Below are 6,502 nucleotides of genomic sequence, written 5' to 3' on the forward strand. Positions count from 1 at the left end.
TAGGTCCATCCTGATCTTCAAGGTCTTCAGAGGTGTTTAAGTCATTTCTTTTTTCCCTGCTGACATAGAAATTACATTTTCCCACTGGTATTTGAAAAGTGCAAAGACGCACAATATGCAGTACTTAACCCATGAGATTTGTGCGTGTGTGTGTGTGTGTGTGTGCAGTTCACATTAATGCTATGTTTCCTTATGGCCATGCATTTTCCTGAATACAAACCTCTTTTAGTCGGCATTTTGGTTGTTGTTCTGCTGAATGATTTGATTTTGACAAACAATGGAAAAAGCTTAGCCCACAATAGAAAGTGCACAGTAAATTGCTGCACACCTCCTCCCCCTCCCTTAATGCAACGCTCTGCGCTGAAAGCACAACACATTTGTCTATAAGTGCTGTGAGATATTTAATAGACTTTAAAGGGGCTCGTGTGCAGATTCTGTGGCTGGAATCTGCAGTAACAAACAGCAGAACTCCTATTTCATCCCAAACAAGTTAGATACTCGATAAAACATGACCAGTTTTCACATTAAATATATAGGCTGTTTAATCACAGCTAAATGCATTAGTCACCGTGTTGGCCTGAGGCAGGAACTGTGTTCACAGCGCATCATTTGCTGTGATATCTAAAGCTACCATAACCCTTTAAGCTAGTTCCACTGAAGCGTATTTCTTTTTGCAGTTAAGTGCATGTTTAACAGACTCTCTAGTTTCTCCCACACAGTGTAGTTATTCATATCAAGACTTTCAGTGATAAGCCAGTCTTTCAAAGCACAGTTTAAATTTCCACCCCCCAAAAAAACAAAAAACAAAGACGACGCTCCAACCCAACCTTCTTGCCCATCCTGCATCAGCATGGAAATTAGGGTATGCTGAGAACCTCAGTGTGACTTCAAGGGACCACATGAGTCATCTGGGATTATGAGTCATATTCTACCTCAATACAGCAAGAGCCTCAGCTTCACCGCACACCTACAGACAGCAAAACTTTTCACAGGCTGAAGTTATCGCCGCAGCAAGCCTGCGACTGTTCGCTACACTAAAACGGGGACATTATTTGTCACTTTTGTCTGAAGTGTGCACCTTCAAAAGCAGTGGCTAGATCGAGTTTTAACTGACTTTAGACGGTAAACATTCTACTGGTGAGAAAGATGGTAATTGATATGTGGCATTTGACCTTTTTAAAACTCCGCTGCATATGAGAAATGTTTTTTTTGCACTGCAGTAAAGCAGACAGGGCTGACTTCACAATATATCCGCAGTGGATGGATAATTCATTTGCTTAATTTCATGAATCTTAATTGTTGCATCAATAAGCACAAATGTACAAACACTCAAACGTAAACATGCAGGAACAAAGATCCTCGACTAAGAAATAATCTGGTGAACTTCCTCTCAAGTTGCAGCCTCTCTTTGAAATGGATGCATCTGTGCCATTAAAGGGAAATAATTGTGGCCACTTTCATCCCCCGCGCAATTAGTCTCTCTTCTGTGAAGTTGCCAGTCAGAAAAAAGACAAGAGCAGACAGAACCTTTGTCACTTTAATCATTCCACTGTTTTTTTTCCCCCACACCGGAATGGAATGAGTTCCCTACATTTGAATGTCAACAACTCACCGTGTACTTCAGGGCCCATTTCACATCATTAGAACTCTTCTTTGAGCTGATACGTCACACTAGCCGTAACATGCATTGGTTTTTCTAAACACAGATCCCGTTTAAAAAAATAACGTTGTTGCAGTAAGAATCAGACTTGCATACGGTGTTTCATACAATGTAAAAAAAAAAATATGTACAAAATGATTGAATAATCTGTGTGTTTTTAACACAGATTATAAACTTTATTTATCCCTCATCACAAAAACAACACAAGACAAGCAAGGGTTAAAGAAAGGTAAAACAGAAAAATAAATATGTGCATTACATACAAGAAAAGGTTATGCACATTATATACATGGAATGAAGGCCAGAGAATATTGCATGTTATTATGAATCACATTTTGGAAGTGAGCGAGAATAATAAGAATGCATTTGAGTTTTGACTTGATAGAGTGCCATGCCATCTGACTTGGCGTTGAATGTTTTCCATGAATTCTATTTTATTTCATAGTGCATTCAATGACCTCCTTTATTCAAGGATTCCTGAATTTGAGCCAGAAACGCAAAAGCTCTGTATAAATACAGATTATTTCAAAGAAAACATGGTAAAAAAATATAAAATATGGGACCTTTAATACCTTTGTGAATGTAAAAGTACAAGTTTAATTGCAGCAGTTCACCTCATTTTATTAACTGTATCTCATCAATCGCTCCCCGATTTTAACTCTTTGCAGTAATCACAAATGATTACTGCAAAGAGTGACTTGTTATGTTGTCGTGGTAAAGTTCATCTTCGGTGCACTCTCTGCAAAGCTGCAGTTTGTATCTCCATCCCCCCACACCTCCCAATAAAACTGATTTGCTCTGGCATGTATTGTTTTGGAAAATAAATCAGTCGACTCTTTCCACTTCATGCACTCATGACATCATTTGTTTCCCCTCTTAACTCAATTATTGTCACTTAGTTCATCTGTAGGGCAACATTGACCTGTAGCTACATTATACAGGGCCCGGCCCATTTGCAGCAGCATGACAGAGAGGACAAGGAGACAGATAAGCCTTGAGCGTGTAAGTTTGTCGTGTAAGTTAAATACAGGAGAGAATATTATCCACCATATTTCTCTGTCTCCAAATCCTCGAAAATAAGCTTTAAGGTAATTGTGTCATTGTGTCATAAAGCACAGGGAAAATGGTAATCCATTAAATTGCATGCCATGTTCTCTGTTGCTTTTGTAGTACAGAGCGATGCCACAGGATTTTGGAAAGGTGAATTATGAATAATTGCCTTTGATCCAGGAGGCCTGACGAGTAATAACATTTAATACTACAGCTGATCAATGAAAGTGAGGCTTCATGGTTTTTATTCTGTCGGAATAATCAGTCAGGAGGTGCCAGCTGCTTCATTGTCATGTTTCGAAAGGAAATTGTGTTCCTCACCAGCTTTTCTGCCACTTCACTTTACTTTAGTTCACTTTACTCAACCTTCAACCTTCGCGTGTTCACCGGCGGCTGAAAGTGTGGAAGCAGAACGTCGCACACACTGTAAATAATTTAGTATTAAACATAAGAGAGGCCAGATGTTATTGAACACACACACATTTCGAAAAAGGTCTTTGTTGTGTCAATTAGTTAATGTAGCATCATCCAATCTACTGTTGCTGCCAGAAACCTGATCTGGTTTTAAATGGCTTCATGTTACAGTAGCAGTTGAGAGCAAGAGAAAGGGGACATTTTCAATTACATGTCAGCACGTATGACTGACAGCCAGCCGCCATTTGATCAGGCTTTTACTTTAATTGCTTGCCTTCCACTGAGTATAATCATTTATGGTGGAATTTAATCAGTGAGGATTGAGCGACACACTGTGTGGACTGAGAAAAGGCAAACAGATAGCAGAATATGCGCAATTAAAGTATGAGAGGTTGTAGACAGCCTCATCATCAGTCTTAGTTTAACTTGACAAAAAACAACAAGACATTGGGGTTTAATTTAGTTCAATCCACTCAATTCAGCATTTTTAGATTTTTTTTCTCTCCCATGCCTGTAGGCAAACGGCATCAGCTCAGCAAGTGGAAGAATAACTGTGTAATAAACACTCGCCAGCGTCACATCAGTGAATGAAAAAAAAAACAACCTTCAGCTATTAAAGAAGGGAAGCCGGAGCAAGGTGAAAGAGTGACACAGCCCTCATCCCCAACATTATAAGGTTTTAAAGGACACCTGTAATCGTTTTAGAAAACCCCTTTTGTTTTTAAAAACTATTTTCCTCCCACACTAAATACTTTCTTCCTACACAGAATCTCTAGGATGCCTGCAGCAGATGCAATCATTCTCACAACTCGCACTAACCCAGCAGCAAAACACAAAGGCACAAGACGACAGAGAGCGAGCATGAGTGGGTATGAGGGAAGGGAAAAAGAGTGAGACGCAGACAAATGGATAACGATGCAGAAAAGAAGCCCGGGGTTCAGACTTATGATGATGAGAGCCTCTGCTCAGCAGGAAGTCTTCATCCTCCCAAATATTTAGCAAGCACCTGATACTCAGCTGATGGTCCAGACGTGACCATATTAGGTCGGCAACATCAAGAAGGAAATCATTTCACATGCAACCAGATTATCCCTGCAGATCTTTGAAGATACATATGAAATCAGTGGTTTGCTGCTTTCATAATTCTAATAAAACGTATGAGTTAAACTGTACTGGAGACTCCCTGAACACTAGATAAAGATATGGTATGTAGCACTTCTGCATTCAAATGAGGAGACTAATGTTACAAATGTTGTTGAGTAGCGTACTTATATTTACATTTAGGGCTGTGCAATTAATCAAAACATTCCAAAAACATAATTTTCTCAACATAACAATTGTTTCAAAATGTGGGGCTTTTATTCTGAAAATAACGCTATTAATGTTGTAATGGTGTCTGACTTCCTGTCCCACTTTTTTAAATATGCATGGGTATGGGTAGAGATATATAGAATATGCAATATTTGAAATATGTTCTTTTAAAATTTAAAAGGTTCATTCAAAATTTCATGTTCAAAGACACTTTTCAATACTTGCAATAAATTCCATTTGTTTCTAGTTTCAGTTTCAATTCACCCAAATAATTGTGGTTATCCCCCCCCCCCCCATAATTGAGCAGCATTTTATTTTTGTCGCTTTTAAAGGAAATACTTGGTGCTACTATTTTATAATGTGTATTTGTCACTCAGGAATCATGATTATACTTATTGCCATTTGCTGGGTGTTATGCCGCTGACACTCTGCAATCATAAGAAAGCAATCATATAACAAATGATAATTGGCAGTTAAAAAAAAAAATACATAAATAAACATTTTTATTATTTTTTTAACTTATGTGTTATAAAGCAGTTGAGGTTTTGGTTGGTCTCGCCACCAGAACCACAAAGAAGTTGGCTCGTTCATCTTTGCTCTTTCTGGGATTATAAAGTACAAGCCTGTGCTATTCTCAGCCCGTGGCATCTCAGATCCACTGATTTTTAGCCAAGATGACACAGTATATAAATATATGGAAAAACATCAGGAGACAAGCATAAACAAAACCTCCTCTGAAATGTTACTCAGAGGGAAAGTGGGGGGGGGGAGGGGGAGGGGGAGGAAACCTTGCGACAGCTTCGTTCATCCTATATACACAAAGCCATGCATGGATGTTCACCCAACAGATGGGCAACCTGGTCTATATTATAATCAGGTTATCTGGTGAAAAGAGGGACAGCTCATCATTAATGGGTAAAGTACACAATGCCTGTGACACATGCCTTCATTTTTTCTTCTACATAAATCTAGCTGCAAAAATCAGAGGTTTTTATAAAAAACAACAAGGTATTGTTTTTAAAGAGGAAGAAAAATCATGTGCATTGCAGCGTTCACTCCACTCCGCTCGTGTCATTTCTTTTCTTTTCAGCTCCGAGTGCTGATGAGACTTTGTGTATCAGTTTGTTCTTGTTTTCCAGACAGTGCTGAGTAGCAGCCTCTGGGGCTTGTCAACAGTCAAACAGGCTTCCCCCACTCTTTCTCTGTTTTCTGTCAGTTTTAAGTGATAGAAGACAAGGGTGAGGGATGTCAGCAACAAGCAGCTGTACAGGAGGGAGTCATCTGTTGAGGCTGGTCTCTCTCAGCGCATGTGAGAGCTGTCACTTTTCCTCTCAATCACCAAATCTCGGCACACAGAGTATTGAATTTGACCACGTTATTCGTTAAATTTGTTTGCGAGTAGTTGTTCAAGTCGGAGAAAAACTCAGAACTTAACGCATGTTTTAAATGAAAAGCACAGAAATAAAATGTTCAATTTAACATTTTTTTTTAATTTTCTTGGCGTCCTAGCGCTAACTCTTTTGTATCTTAATGGCAACATTTTCTACAACGTTCCCCCACCATCTGTGGGAATGTGATACCTTTCTATGGCTGAGTGAAAGAGGGGTGTGGGGAGAAAGTGGTGTTCTCTAATCCCAGAATCCCTCACATCGAATCATGCAAATTTGGTGCACTTTGAAGAGAATCCAGCTCCTACCATATGCAGAGTGAAAACAACAATCTATTATGCATGCATTGCACCAAGCTTATGGTAATGTTATTTCACCGCTACTCCTATAAAGTCAAATTTTCAAATGTGCAACATATCTAAAGTTTCTTTTAATATAATATTTGTCTCATTTCTGTGTGCATTTGTGAATAACATGCGATGAGATGCACCCGCTTGTGTCTTGAAGTGGAAGGGATGCTTGAAAAACCTGGATGGGTGATATTTTCCTCCTCGTTGTTTGCGTTTAAGAGCTTGTATTTTCCACATATTCACGTTCTCATGATTCAAGTTGTGCTCTTCAAAGACGGCAACATGTAAAAAAAAAACCCTGTGATACAATGTTATTTGTTCTCCGTGAT

The sequence above is a fragment of the Solea solea genome, chromosome 11, assembly GCF_958295425.1.
Source record: "Solea solea chromosome 11, fSolSol10.1, whole genome shotgun sequence".
Classification (NCBI taxonomy): domain Eukaryota; kingdom Metazoa; phylum Chordata; class Actinopteri; order Pleuronectiformes; family Soleidae; genus Solea; species Solea solea.